Source organism: Ursus americanus, chromosome 18 (genome assembly GCF_024610735.1).
Source record: "Ursus americanus isolate L20-20 chromosome 18, mUrsAme1.1.p, whole genome shotgun sequence".
NCBI classification, from domain to species: domain Eukaryota; kingdom Metazoa; phylum Chordata; class Mammalia; order Carnivora; family Ursidae; genus Ursus; species Ursus americanus.
Genome location: NC_142144.1, coordinates 44,658,951 through 44,675,331, shown reverse-complemented (window position 1 = coordinate 44,675,331; position 16,381 = coordinate 44,658,951). Strand labels below are relative to the sequence as shown.

The window sequence follows — 16,381 nt, the reverse complement described above, 5'->3', positions numbered from 1 at the left end:
AGTACATTGTAACAGATTCAACAGAAGATTCAGAAGACCTCTTCAGTGAAAAAATCTAAAATTAATATTGGGAGGAATTAAAGAAAATATAAATAGAGGAACATACGCTACCCATGGATTAGAAGGCTCATTATAGAGATATCAATTCTCTTGAAATTGATTTACAGAGCCAATGCAATCTCAGTCAGAATCCCTGAGAGATCTCTGTGTCGACATTGACAAACTGATCCTAAAACTTACATTGAAAATGAAAGGTCAAGAATAGCCAACATGATGATGAAAAAGAACAAAGCCATAAGATTTATCCAAATATTAAGGCTTATTATAAAGTAATAGTGATTTAGATAGCATGCTGTTGCTGAATGGAGATAAAAATAGACCAATGGAACAGAGAGAGAGAGAGGGATGAGAAACAGACATGAAGGATATAGAAGAGGAAGTGTAGAAACAGACCCACATATACTTGGTACCCTTGTGTATAACATAAGTGATTGCTCCAGGGCAGTAGAGCAAAGGTGGTCTTTTTAATAAATGGTTCTGATTCACTTGGTTAACCGTACATCAAAACTAAATCTATCTCCATACTATACACACATATCAATTCCGGATGGATTGGAGATCTGTGAAAGGTAAAACAATAAACATTTAGAAAAATAAAATATTTTCAAAAACTTGCATAGGCTAAAATTACTTAATAGGGATGCAGACCACTAACTATAAAGAGAAAAAAAAAACAATAAATTGAACTACACTAAAACTTTGAAGTCTTATTAAGACATCATCAGAAGGTCAAAAATCATGCCATAAAGTACCAAAGAATATTCATAAGACATATACTGACAGAAAACTAATGTACAGGGGCGCCTGGGTGGCTCAATCAGTTAAGAGTCTGTCTTCTGCTCAGGTCATGATCCCAGAGTCCTGGGATCGAGCCCCACACCAGGCTCTCTGCTCAGCGGGGAACCTGCTTCTCCCTCTCCCTCTGCCTGCTGCTCTACCCGCTTGTCCTCTCTCTCTCTCCCTGTCAAATAAATAAATAAAATCTTTAAAAAATTTTTTTAAAGAAACTAATATATAAAAATATATAGGGTTCCTATAAATCAGTTAAAACAATGGCAGAGATTTGCAAAAGGCTTCACAAAAGAGTACCTCTAAATGGCAATAAGTATATGGAATAGTTGATAAATATGATTACTTGCAAGGGAAAATTAAAATAAAACCACAAAACACAGAAACATTTATTGCAATTGACTTTCAGCAATGGTGCCAAGACAGTTCGTTGGGGGAAAGAATGGTCTTTTCAATAAATAGTGCTGAAACAACTGGATATCCACATGCAAAAGAATAAATTTGGAACCCTACCTCACACTATATCAAAAAAAAAAAAAGCTCAAAAGTAATTAAAGAAGTGAATGGAAGAGGTAAAACCATAAGATTCTTAGACAAAAATATAGGTGCCAATTTTCATAACCTTCAACTAGGCAATGGTTTCTTAAATATGACACCAATAGCATAAGCAACCAAACAAAAATCTGATAAGTTAAACTTCATCAAAATTAAAAATATTTGTGCCCCAGAAGATATCATCCAGAAACTTGAAGACAACTCAAAAAATGGGAGAAAAATCATGTATCAATGCAAGTCATACATCCAATAAAATTCTAGTATACTGGATATAAAGAACTACAATTAAACAATAAAAAGACAACTCAATTAATAAACAGCCAAGGGATATATATATAGACGTTTCTCCAAAGAAGATACGCAAATGAGAAGATACTCATTAGCACTAGCCATTAGGAAAATACAAATCAAAACCACAATACAACACCAGTTTACACGAACTAGGATGTGTATAATAAAAAAAAAAAGGAAAACAAAAAGTAACGGTGAGGATTTGAGAAATTGGAACCCATTGTTGAGGAACATGTAAAATAGTGTAGCCATTTTGGAAAAGTTTGGCAGGTCCTCAAAAAGTTAAAGATAACATCACCATATGACCCAGCAATTCCTCTCCTAGGTATATAGTCAAGAGAAACGCCCACACAAAAACTCGCACCTAAATGTTTTCTCATAATACCCCCAAATGGAAAGGAACCAAATTTCCATCAACTGATGAATTGGTAAACCAATATGATATATCTATACAATGAATTAATCACCCATAAAAAGGAACAGAGTGCTGATTCATGCATTAACATGGAAGAACCTTGAAAACATGCCAAGAGAAAAATGCCAGACAGAGGCACAGGCCAGACACAAGAGGCCACAAAGTGTGAGATTCCCTTTAACAAAATGTCTAGAATAGGCAAGTCCATAAAGACAGAAAGTATTACAGAAAGTAGTTTTCAGGGCCTGTGGTAGAAGAAAATGGTATATAGCTGCCAAGAGGTGTGGAGTTTCTTTTTGGGATGATGAAAATGTTCTAGAATTAGATAATGATGATTATTGGATAACATTATGAATATTCTAAAGACCATTGAATGATACATTTTTAAAGGGTGAATATTATGGTATTTGAATTACATCTCAATTCTAAAAATGTAAAACAACAATTGATGCCCCAACACATCCATCAGAATGACTAAAATGAAAACGGCTGACTACCTTATGTTGCTCAAAATGTGTAACAACTGAACCTCTCACACACTTCTGCTGGAATGACAAATTGCAACAATTCCATCGAAAACTCTTTAGCTGTTTCAACTAAAACTGAAAATAGGCACACCCTTACGATCTCGCCATTCTCTCCGCATGGACACTACAGAAATACGTAAGTAGGTTCACACAATTCACATAATATCATTGCAAGGATGTTCACATCAGCTCCATTCATGTCCCCAGCCTGGAAACTGCCCAAATGTCCATCGACAGAACAGATTAAAAACACTGTGGCAGGGGCGCCTGGGTGGCACAGCGGTTAAGCGTCTGCCTTCGGCTCAGGGCGTGATCCCAGCGTTCTGGGATCGAGCCCCACATCAGGCTCCTCCGCTATGAGCCTGCTTCTTCCTCTCCCACTCCCCCTGCTTGTGTTCCCTCTCTCGCTGGCTATCTCTATCTCTGTCGAATAAATAAATAAAATCTTAAAAAAAAAAAAAAAACACTGTGGCAATGTTTGGGCATTGTAGCACTACATACAGCAATGAGGATGAACAAATCATTGTTCAGGCAACAACAGAGGTGAATCTCGCAGACGTAATGCTGAGCAAAATCAGCCTGCACCAAAGAATGCCAACTACATAATTCCATTGATAGAACTTGAGAAATATGTAAAACTCAACGACTGCATTAGAAGTCAGGGGGCATGTGGTAAGGAGAAATGTGTGGCATGAGAGATCTTCTGAAATTCTGGTAATGTTTTCTTTTGTTCTTGGTGCTGGTGACAAGAGTGAGTTAACTTTATGAAAATCACTGAGTGATGTATTTATGTGTAGGGCACTTATCTATCTATATATTATACTTCCCTTTATAAAGTTTATAAAACTAACATTTCAAATCATTTGATGACATTTTTGGACTAGAGAGGATAACCATGGGATTTATGTGGAAATCCACTAAAGACTTCCTTCCAATGGGGCATCTGGGGGGCTCAGTCAGTTAAGCATTGGACTCTTGATTTCAACTCAGGTTGTGATCTCAGGGTTATGAGATCGAGCCCTGTGTTAGGCTCCTCCCTGAGTGTGGAGCCTGCTTGGGATTCTTTCTCTCCCTCTGCACCTCTCCTACTTGCTCTCTCCCTCTCATTCTCTCTCAAACAAATACTTCCCTCCAAGTTGGAGACCAATCTGATAATATACTCTTATAATAACTGATAAAATTAATTTCAAATATTTATAAAATATTGGCAATATTTTCCCATTTCCCATTTGATTCTTTCACTGCTACAATCATGATATTCCATAGCACTGGCCTTCTCCTGCTACAAACTTAGTAGTGTAGTCTCCAAAAAAGGAAATGAGAGTAAAAAGACCCGATTTTTCTTAGTGAGGCTATCCTTGTACCTGGAGATTATCACAGTCTTTTCCAGGTTTCCTCATTATAGCTTAGAATATTGAAGAGGACTGAGATCAAGGTTATTGGCCTACAGATTTAAGATCCTACACTATCCGATTTGAAGAAGTATAAAAGAATTTATTTATCTCCAGTTTTAGGGGTGTTTCCATGAGTTCTCAAATAGTAATAATCAGTATCCATGTCAATTTATATATATGCAAAGGAATTTAAAATTTCATTTAATCCCAGTCTTTATAATCAGCCACTACTCCTGATCATTCATGCTTAGAGTAAAATAAATAATTTTGATATTTGTAATATTATAAGCTGTGCATCTCCTTATTGAGAAAAAAAAATTTTATTAACTGTTAAATTTTTTACGCTTGCAAGAGTCCACAACATTTTTCAAGGCTGAATTCAATTCCAATTCCCTGCCTTCACATTAAAGCCTACATAAACTACTCCATATGAATAATTATTTAATATTTTATTAGAGCTTTTAATTTTACTATCCCCTCAGTAACTTATTCCCTTGCTTACAAACCTTATGGTCAAGAAATTCTTCCCAAGAGCTAATATGAATTTTCCGTTCTGTGTTTCCCACCATTCTAAAAGGCTTGTTAAATCTCCCTACCTGCCACCAGTTCTTCTCTAACGACATTATTCCTTTTTTGTTTCGCTTCCGTTTCTGATGCCAACTCTTGCCACATATTGGCTAGCATAAACAGGCTGCCCTAAGAGAGCATAGCATGTATGCTGAGGTCATCAGCATAGGCTGAGAAGGCTTTCATATTCTGAGTGTACTCTTAACTAAATTACCTAACCTTTGTCAACCACAGTTTTCTAATCTAACAAATCGAAATAATAATAGTAGCTTCTCCATTAGGTTATTGTGAAGATGATATGACACAGAATATGAGGTAAGCCAATGTTTGCTTGTACTAAAAGCTCAATCGTGTTATAATTATGACTATAGTTGTTAAGATATTTTTGGTTGCAAGTCAATGAAATAGATAGATTTACTCAAAAGGGGGAATGCAGGGCAGAGTATTTGAATGACACTTGGTAGAAGAATTCAAGAATCAACGCTTTGGATACCCAGCCATTGGGGTCATTCAGGGGGACAGCTGCACGGGTCTAGCACCATGAGCATTAATGGCATATGACACCAAATGTGCTCTGTCTCCATTCCGAGTTCCAAATTCAAGAAGAGAACCTTATCTTCTTGATAAGGTTCCACTGACAGAGGGTCAAATAATATGTACCATTTTACCCTTCCAGAAGCATAAAACTCATGTCAAAATAATACTGAAATTTTGTGTTCAAAAATGTCACCATTGCATCTCACTTGATTCCATAATAAGAGTGCCACGCAGGGAACGAGGGTGAGTTTAAAGGCAGAAATCAGACAAGAGATGTGCTCAAGGCCACATGGCCGTCTGTGGTGCAGTCAGAACAGAGGCCCTGTCTCCAGACTGGGCCACATGCTAACAAGCACGCTGTGCCTTAGCTCCAGGAGGGGTCCGTTCCAAGGTCTGGGGTCCTTGCTGCGCATTTGCCCTCTCATCTGTACTTGAAAATCAGAGCAGCAGCAAACACAAGTAGGTAGAAAACCAAAGGTACTCGCTGTGTTCAGAGCAGATACAATGTGTGAGTTGTGTGAAAAAAAACAAAATTAAGACTATGTAAGCAAAGAGGAGGGCCACGAGCATGTTGAGTACAGGAATCTCAACAAAGGCACAAACCAGGAGAAATTCACTTCAGTTTCAGGAAAAGGAAGAAAAAAAAAAAAGATGGTGTATATACATATTAAAAAAAAACACCTCAAAACCCTGGTGTAGCTTACCTTGCCAACGTAGCATGGCCCGGTCACCTGTATTCTGAGGCCTTTACTTACCACCCATCACATCCAGTCTCAACAGAACAGCTTAGTTATAACTAGAAAAGCCAATAGAGTCACGGTGCGTTCTAGTCGAAAACATTCAAAATAGGGTAATGAAGAAAAAAAAAAAAAAAGAACGAGGCTGTTTTCCTCAAAATATTTATGGAAACCATGCTGCAACGCTCTCGAAGAAGAAAATAGAAGAGGGTTATTATGAGGTGAAAGGACTCAGGATAAGGAAGAAAGAGAAACGAATACAGGAAAGAAAGGCCTTTCACCGAATTTGTACTGCGCATGTGCCCTTCTCTTATTCAGACCCAGCAGGGGTAAACTATTATTTATCTCTGGTTATTAGCCAAGCCTAAATTGTGTAGCAAAAATAACAAAGGATTTTCTTTACATCTAATTAGACATAAAGGCTAGAACAATGTTCTTGTGAAAGGATGCTTTTAAGATGCTTTTTTGGAATTGAAAGAGTAACAACATTTGTTTTGTGTGGTAAACAGAAGCCCTTTGGCAGTGCACTTGCTTTCATTTTGAAACTGCCAAGAATTATTTGCTTATCTATGGAATTTCAGGCTTTCCCTGCCTGGGAGTCATGGATGCTAATCTAGAATAAACATGGCTGCCCAGGGAGCACCGGGGCTTCCTGTGGCCAGCGGGCCACTCCCCGTCCTCCCGGGGTCGCACGGTCTGGTGCTCACAGTTCTCCACCAGGGGCAGAGGCCGGAAGACGCGAAGAAGACGATGTAAGCGGACTGAGAGAAGACAGACCCAGAAGTCTCCATCCACCACCACCACCCCAAAAAAGAAATGCAATAAGGGAAGGAAGGACAGGAGAGAAAGCAAGAACAGTGAGAAAGCATGACACAATTCCTGAAGGCAGAATCGCCGAGGCAGACGGGGAAAGTGTCAAAAATAAATAAATGCAATGGAAGGAGGAAAAGGGAGAAATGGGAGAGGGTTGGGTAGACAGAGCAAGAACACAGAAAGTGAAGGGAGTAACAGGGACACAATAGGAAAAGGCATGGAAGACGTTGGGAAGCAAGAAGAGCCTAATATAATTTGGAAGGGACAGCAGAGTTGTCTCAGTGGTAATGGTATTTGACATTTTGATACGTATTTATAGCTGTTTCCAGCTCTCTCGGAACACTATATAGGCTTATCCAGATTTTCTGGGGTTTATCACCACAGGCATGTAGGATTAACAACCCAATTAAGTAAAGAATTATTGTCCAATCCCGTTCTCAGGCTTGTATGGCACTCTTCTCAGATTCCCTGAGGATGATACACCAAATGCAACAGCTAGGGGAAAGGTAGGAGTGTGTGTGTGTGTGTGTGTGTGTGTGTGTGTGTGTGTGTGTGTGTACATTTATCTATCTTAAGATTTTTTTCAAAATCTAGGTCAGAAATCCCCACAAGTACTAGGTTCAGAGAAAATCATTAAATCATATTATTTAGCATCTACTATGTATCAGACACTGGGAATTCAGTGAAAAAAAGAAAAAAGGACAGACAGACAGACAGACACAGCGTCTGCCGCACAGAGCTGAGAGACCAGAGTGGGAAGTACACCGTAAATGGTGTGGCAGCGGAGGTAATACAGAATGATGGCACTCTTGTAACCAGAGACCCAACTCAGCCCAAGTGGAAAATAAAGTCTGAGCTGCAAACATAAAGATGACTGAAAACTAACCAGGTTTAGTCAGAGACGGGTGTTGCAAGGAAACAGGAAGGGAATGTTGGAGGAATAACAGAACAAAAGAATAGTCTTTCTGCTTTACAATTAATCTTGCCCTACACCTCCAAGCACAGTGGATGATGACCGTGTTCAAAGACGGTGTGTTGAGGAGAGCAGAGCCCTGTCACAGGGACTTCCACATCTGCTATGGAGCGAGGGTTTCCTAATCTCGGCAATAAAATGCTCCTGAGATGTTGCTCAGGTGGGAACCAGCCCTATAAAACTTTTATTTTATAAATATAACTCTTTTTAAACAATTTTTATTATACTATGTTAGTCACCATACAGTACATCCCTAGTTTTCGATGTAAAGTTCCATGATTCATTACTTGCGTATAACACCCAGTGCGCCATGCAATACGTGCCCTCCTTACTACCACTCTGTAAAATGAATGAACAGTGGAAAAGACAGGCGTCAAGAAGTTCAGTGAAGAAACTCTTATAAATAACCCTTACAAGAGAAGGCAGCCGGCTGGACCAAGTTCGCAGCAATCAGATGGGAGACACGGCCTGGATCTGGATTCTCCAGATAGTAACTTGTAGAATCAATGGGATTAGGTGATTGACTAAGTTTGGGGAGTTCCCAGTGATACCCAGAGTCAGTCTGTACCACTGGGTAGATGCTATTGCTTTTTACTAATCTGAGAGTAAGGGATCAGAAAGAGTTGCAAGTCAAGAAGTTACAGGAAGATCAAGGTCCTTGACACCAAGACACATGCATCCTTGGCAACTCTTTGTGGACGGAACTGAGTAGATCTTTTTCCCCATCACTAAGACCCGGCAAATCTTACACTCAAAATGGAGTCCGTCTCCCAGTTTCAGGGACTCTAGTCCTTGAGATGCTAAATGCAGAGCAAATATAAAATCCACAACAGGAATAGTCCTGATGCCTGAAAGCTTCATTTAAGAACGCAAACACAGGGGGCACCTGGGTGGCACAGGCGTTAAGCGTCTGCCTTCAGATCAGGGCGTGATCCCGGCGTTCTGGGATCGAGCCCCACATCAGGCTCCTCCACTATGAGCCTGCTTCTTCCTCTCCCACTCCCACTGCTTGTGTTCCCTCTCTCGCTTGCTGTCTCTGTCAAATAAATGAATAAAATCTTTAAAAAAAAAAAAAAGAACGCAAACACAGGTTTACATACTTTGTAGGTACTGGTTGTTCCCAGGGAGATGAACAGTTGTAAATAACCGTATCCTTGCTGATGCTGTAAAAGAAGCCCACTTTAGACTCAGGCGTCAGCGTGAGTAGTGCTAACTTCTATCTTACTACATCCTTGATGCATGCATGCTTATTTAATGATCATTTTAGTACACTTTGGAAAAGACAAATAAGGTAGCAAAATGGGTTCATTTCACCTCTGGAATCAGAGCGCCCTCGGAGTTTTAAGATCCAAACAGTGAAAAGAAACAGCAGGTTCTAATAAAAATTAATTCTTAATTGGCTCTATTTTAGCACCTCTGTGCCACACACAGACGCTCATGCATGTAACTGGAAGTGGAGAGATGGAACCGGCTAGTGGACGCTAACCCAATCGTCACCTGAGTGAGCCCTTCTGCCCTTGTAGAGCTTCCAGTGCAACTCAGAGAAACTCGTTTCTCACTCAACTCAGTTGTCAGCCTATTTAATAATTCAGAATGGAAAGAGCCCTAGTACTAAAGGATAGGATGTTTCAGGGGCTGGCTGTGTCAGCAGGTAAAGGAAGAACTTCTCAATCCGTCAGAACAGGGCAAAATCTTAGCTCACGTGGGACACGTGGCTCTGAGTGAAAAGCAGAACACACGGCAGAACAAATATCATTGTTCTTACGGTTAAACTGTCCTGTTAATTTCCGTATCGGAAGTAACTTTTTATTAATGCTAAAATTCCATTCTCTCTGTTGTTCAAAACTCCAGAAGTAGCCATGTTATTTCCTAAATTATTAGCGATTGGAGAAAACTTTCAAAACACAGAACCTACAAAGGATGTGTCCCCGTTCTTTGCTGTGATACATTATTTACCCCACACAGACTTTTTCCTCCTCATCTATGAATGGGGATAATGCTCATTCTCTTTGGGGACTATGGTAAAGCATCAATGGTTTAGTGCAGGTGAACACTGAACAAACAGGAGGTTGACCCACGTAAGGTGTGTGACAAAGGCCAACAGAACTGATTTTTTAAAAAACCGGGTTGCACTCTATAGAGAACAAGCCAGAAATACTTTTCCTCCAGCCAGTTCCTGCAAACATGCTGTGCTGGGTGTCTTTTCTGGTCCGAGACAAGACTTTCGGTGATTCCTTCAGCTTTCTGCTCCCTTCATTTATGAGAGAAAAGTCACACTTTGGCAACTGAGAAGTGGCTTTCAGATATTACACAGCCTAGTGTATACCCAAACTGAGATTTCATACCCAATTCAGTCTATCCTCACGTCAATTAATAGATGACCCAGGCTCAGAGACGTCTGTGGGGAAGATGGGCTTTGACTCTTCTTCTTATTTCACTTTCGCTCCCCTCCTCCCCTCATTTTGCTCCTTTTCCCCTCTCTGAGGCTGCGTGGTCTCCTTTCTCCTGCAGTGGGCTGAGGGGGAAGCATGGGGTGGGAAACAGGACAGAACGCTGTGTCATCTGATCTTTTGTTCTTCGGCGTGGCAGACGCCTACACGCTCCCTGACTTGTAGACCACGTTCACAGCTCTTTCATAGGCCCTGCAGTGACCTTCCTACCTACAATGTCCTCAAGCGAGCAAAACAATAACCACCTGACCTCTCGCAACACCCCACCGTTCATCTCCTGCTACCAGCAGATACTCCTCTAACTTCCAGCTGCTGGGGGCTTCTCATCTAGGCAGGCTGCCCCCCCCCCCGGGCTCAAATATCTTGAGCCCAGTTGCTCTTTTAAGGTGCTCAATTAGCCCAGAGAAAACTCCTCTGTTCTTGTCAAACTGAAAGTTGAAGGTTCCCCCTGCTTGTCACTGCCCTCCTCCATTACTCCAGACCACTCCAGACAGTTTCTCAACTTTAGAATTCTCCAGACAGCCACCAAATAGCAGTCTCTTCATTCATGTATACTCTAAAACTCAGAATGCATGTCAAGCACTTCTGAGAACTCTCCCACTCTCGCCCTCCTCCTGTCTCAGAATCAGGTGAGTAAACAAGTCTCTGCAAATCAGCACACATCCAGTTAGTGTGAGAGACGCCATTTTTCCATCTTGCAGCTGCCTTCAAATCCCTGAGGGGGTCTTCTGGAGCCTCCCTCACGTGACTTGAAGGTAAAGGAGAGGAAAAAACCAATATTTATTCTAAGCTGATAACGCCTCACTCTTGTGCATTTCTCTCTTCATTTTCTATCTTCTGACTGTGTAGGTTGCATAGTGAGAGAAGAATTTGAAGGACCTTCCTAGGGGAGGTTTCTTCACCACAGCACCATTAACGCTACGGAGAAGATGCTTTCTTGATTGAGGAGGCAGGGCTGTGCATGACAGGATCTTTCCTGGTGTCCCTGCCCCCTACCCACTCGATGCCAGAACCTTCCCTTCTCCTTGAGGTATGACAACCAAATATGTCTCCAGACGTTGCCAAATAGCTGGTGGGGGCAAAATCCCTCTCAGCCGAGAATTTGCCGTCCTTCGCTACAGAAGGTGTTCTGTATAGAACTTGTCTAAAAAAGATGCATGGTCTTCACCTCATTTCTCTCCGAATTTCACAAGAGCCATGCAAGTGGAATGATCTCTCAATTATGTCTTCAGGAAAATAGCATGTTACCAACTCAGATTCTCAGACTAGCCCCCAGACTATCCAACGATAAAACAGTAAAATTTAAATTACCTCTGATGACTTTACCTAAGCAGAACCAACCTAAAGAAAGAAAAACTTTTATCTTCACAGATTGAATAAATCCTCACATTAATTAAAAATTATTAATTAAAAATAAATACTAATTAGAAATGTAAGAAGTTTTTTTCTTTTAAATAATACAGCAATTGGACAGCACTTATTAAAATAATCAGGTTCCAAAGATGGTGTAAAATATAACTCAATTGGCCATACGATTGCTTATCCTAAAAGAAAAATGGTTTCATGGTACTAGAATTTGAACTCTTTCTTCTTCCTTCCATTGCTCCCTTATTCAATTATATTCTCTCAAATTTTAGATCAGGAAGGTTAAATTGAGGAAACCTTTGTTCTCTGGAAATGAACCTATTATTTCATAATCCCCTTACCCCTCTGCCAACCATTCTGCAACTCTCTAGTTGGTTCCTTCATTCTTCCTCTCTCTCTTGCTTCTGTTGAGATGTATAACAACATTTTTAGGAGACCTGCAGCCCTAAGTTCAGATCTCAAGGATACCCAAGGTTAACATGAGGTTACTCTATAAACTCAGGCAAGTCCTTCTCTAAGATACCATTTCTCTAAAGTAGAGAGAACATTTTCCTTACATGGTTGTTGTGTCAATTAAATAAGTTAATTAAAGAGGCACATAACAAGCAGAGAATTCATTTTAGTCTTTCCCCTTCTTTTCTCCTGCTGCTAAGTGACTTAGTAATAGGAGATACGAAAAGCATGATACACTTGCTGTGTATTTGCCATTATGTGTTAAAACAACAAAGGTAAAAAAAAACACAGTTTTCAACGCCCTGCAATTTAAACAATGTCAAATCAATAAAACAATAAAAAATGCATAAATACGAATAGAAAAGAAATATAAGGATATTGCTATTAATAATGACTATTTTAGATGGTAGAAATATGAATAGATATTTGTCCTCTTCACTGTTCTCTGTTTTCTTTGTATAATTAATATTTAATTTCCTAATGAAAAGCATAAATAAACTTCATGGGAAAAGAAAAGAAACTTTGTAGAGTAAAATAAATTTCAATGTTCTCATTAATGAAAGCAAAGTTTACTGGGCTAACTAGTAACTCAGAGAAATAATCCTCACACTAAATAAGATAATGTTCTTCCGTGTTCCTCCCCGAACTGTTTTCCTGCACATTATGAGTGACTCGAACACCAATGGCACTCATAAAATATACTCTCAGCCTCTGCCTACGGCAGTGACTCCGGGCTTTATTTTTTATAAAAAATATGGCATTTTCCAAATGATTCTAGCCATTATCATGATAAGAGCATTAATCTAATCAGCTTTTTAATAAGGCAATTATACTTATGCAGATTAATACTAAATAGTATTATAATTAATGTGGCTTAGGCATGTCTTCTTTTCTAGCACGGAATAAATATCAATAGTGCGGAATATCTATTCACATTTCAGCTCAGTTTGGTCTTTTCTCTGCTGACCTAAGAGCCACTCAGAGTGTTGAAGAAGTGTCACAGTGGGAATCTAATCCACGTCCCACGTCACCATTTTAATTCCGAACCACTGAGACCCCAGTTAAACTATTGCCTCCCTGCCCTGCCAGCCCCAGCTGTGACCGTCAAAGGGAAAAATGACTTCAATCAAGAACTTTCTTACTCTATTGCAAATAGTCACACATCTATTTTCCCATAATACAGTGCTCTCCTTTAAGAGAAAGGGCAAGTTCTGATCTTTTCTGTATTGCTAAATCAGTTGCTAGAACATAGGACTTGTTCAATCATAAATACATGGTGAATGAATGAATGAATGAATGAATGAATGAATGAATGAAATGGAAGGAATCTTAAAGACCAGCTAGCCCCAACGTCTACTGACTTCTAGAACACTTTCCACAGCATAAACAACAAATGGTCTGTCAGATTTTCTTTGGCTCTCTGTCTCCTGTGACAGGACACTTGGGACTATAATCCTCTTCAGTTGATTTCAGAATCCAAGTCCATCCAAAATCTTCTTTTAACTAACATGCATGATGCGTGGATTATTTTTCATGAGGGCCTCTTTTCTTTGCCTGCCTTCCGTTTTTCTGAACATATCACACTAGTGTAGTTCTCTCTAAAGCTTCTTCCAGATCATAATTCGGAAGAGTACCACTCTGAACATATCTCATCCCTATTTACACTGGTTTCAACTCTCCACAAGGCAATATCCAAATTATTTGATCTGCAAATGAGGAACCAACTGCCAGTTTACAGCTCCATGCCTTGCCACTTATTGATTTATTCTTACAATCATTAAGTATTTATCGTCCATCTATTCTGTTCCTCACACTATGCTGGATCCTGGGGTGTAAAAAATAATTCTGATCTGCCTAGAGCAGAAAGCCCAACGGACAACACGTAACAATATTTTAGAATAATGTTCTTCCCGGTTTCACTTTCAACTGAGAAACCAAATAGGTATAAATTTACCAACGTAAGTATGAAACAATTACTCCCCCATATGCAGAATTTATGAAGAGGCTGAAGAACCACTATCAGTCCTTACAGATCAAAGATATTTAAAAAATGAGACTTCCACTTCTGGCCGTAATAAAGTCTGCCATAAACAACACAAGAATGGAAAAACTATATGAAAACTGTCTTTGACACTGGATAATAGGTAGCACAGGACTTGGATCCCTGAGAGAAGGGAAATGGATAAAGTGAGCCCTAGGATCACATCAGCATTATGATTCTTCTAGGCACTTTCCAGACCGCAGTGCAGGGAGAGAGATTCCGAGCAGAGACAGCACTGTGGCCTTTCTGAGTTCAGGAGACAGAGATCAAAGTGTGGGGTAGCTGAGGTGGTTACAATTTGCAGGGCAAAGTGCCAGAGAGGAGGGAGCTATTCAGAGAAGGGGCTGCAGAAATCTGCGTAGGGATCCTCCTGAGTCTTTGGTTGAATATTACCTGTGCTTGTATAAGGTAAAGCTCCATGAGGCAGAAAAAGAACCACCATCAGAGAGATTGGGGCTGAACAATCCCCAGAGTTCACAGGGGCCTGGGAGAGATAAGCACTGTGACTAGCCGAAGGAGAGAGAATGTGTTGAGAATGAGTACACTCAATAGAAGCTCCAGAAGGGTCATATATTAATAATGGACTAAACAGTCCTAGAATACTCTGGAAACACCAGAAGTTAAAAAAAAAAAAAGCTTCAAAATGATCAGTCAGAGCCTTAAAGGCTGTCAGAAAAACAAATTTCAATACTCTTGAAAAGGAGACAAGAAACTTGAGAAAAATCAACAATGTGAGATTCACAATGCACAGCATCCATAAACAAATAACATCGGCACTTCTGCTTCTACCAATGAAGGAGTAACTACTACAGAATGGCCTCTGTAAGCAATTAGAAACTATGAAAAATATATGAAACAGCTTTTTCAGGATTTCCAGATAAAATATAGGATGCTAGGTTAAATTAGAATCTCAGACAATTTTATGGGGCGCCTGGGTGGCGCAGTCGTTAAGCGTCTGCCTTCAGCTCAGGGCCTGATCCCGGCATTCTGGGATCGAGCCCCATATCAGGCTCCTCCACTGGGAGCCTGCTTCTTCCTCTCCCACTCCCCCTGCTTGTGTTCCCTCTCTCGCTGGCTGTTTCTGTCAAATAAATAAATAAAATCTTTAAAAAAAATTTTTTTTTAAAAAAGAATTTCAGACAATTTTAGTAAAAGTATGTCCCATGCAACATTTGAGACATACTGATACTAAGAAAGTATCTGCTGTTTACCTGAAAATCAAGTAAACAAAAATTACAGGTGTCCTGTATTTTTATTAGCAATCCTATGTACACTGGAAAACAGTCATAGGACTGTGACTATTGAAAGGAGGGGAAATAATGAGGTCAGCCCAGTGACAGTTAGAAGCAATTCTGGACTATGGTTCAGGGTAAGGGAACCCAAACAGATCCCAGAAAATCTGAACTAAAGTGAACCTTCAGACAAAAATTGGAATTTAGGGAGGCAAAGATGGCAAAACTTTATAAGACAGAGTACCATAGAGAAGAGAGCTATGTAGAAACAGACTTCTACAAATTCAATATCCATTGAGTCCTTGGCTGTGATTGCTTAGGATAAAATTTCATGAGGCAGGGAAAACAACAACTTCCAGGAAAAAAAAAAAAGGAAAAAAAATCAAGGCACTATAAGCTATATAATTCCCAGAGCTCACATAGGACTAGAGTTTCTACCAGTCAGAATGGGAAGATTCCAATAAGTATGTAGGACTTCTAGTGAAGACTCCAGAAGGGGGCGCCTGGGTGCCTTTGGCTCTGGTCAAGATCCCAGGGTCCTGGGATCGAGCCCCATGTTGGGTTCCCTGCTCAGCAGGGAGCCTGCTTCTCTCTCCCTCTGCCACTCTCCCTGCTTGTGTTCTCTCTCACGCTCTCTCTCTCAAATGAATAAACAAAATCTTAAAAAAAAAAAAAAAAAAGAAAAGAAAAGAAAAAAGAAATCGGCCAGTAGAAACAGGCACATAGTACACAACAGAAAGCAGATCGGAGTATTCCCTGATTTTTTGTCAGCAAAATAAAAACCATAAGATAATGGAACAACAATTCAACGTGCCGAGAGAAAAAAACAAACTTTCATCTCAGAATTCTAAATCTAGGGAAAAAATCTTTCACAAATAAAATAACCAAAGACTTTTTCAGAAATACAAAAGGTAAGAGAATTCGTTATCAAACTTGTAACATTAAAAATGTTAAACTTCTTCAGGGGGAAGATTCTTACACCAGATTTAAACTCAGATCTACACAAAAAATGAAGAGCACTAACATGGTAAATATATGGGTAAACGTAGACGACGTCTTTTCACGTTTTAATTTTCTTAAAAGATTAGTTGGGAAATGAGCCTTCCAGAATGGCAGCATATCAAATCCTCTCCCCAATAAAACTTGATAAAGTTGTCAAAAGCAATAATTTCAGGGCTCTGG

General features: G+C 39.7%; 1 long non-coding RNA gene across 4 annotated transcripts in view; it reads right to left on the bottom strand.

Moving 5' to 3' along the window:
- LOC123781360 (uncharacterized) overlaps positions 1–16,381 on the bottom strand; it is a 355,277-nt gene that overhangs the window by 70,836 nt on the left and 268,060 nt on the right. The window lies entirely within an intron of this gene.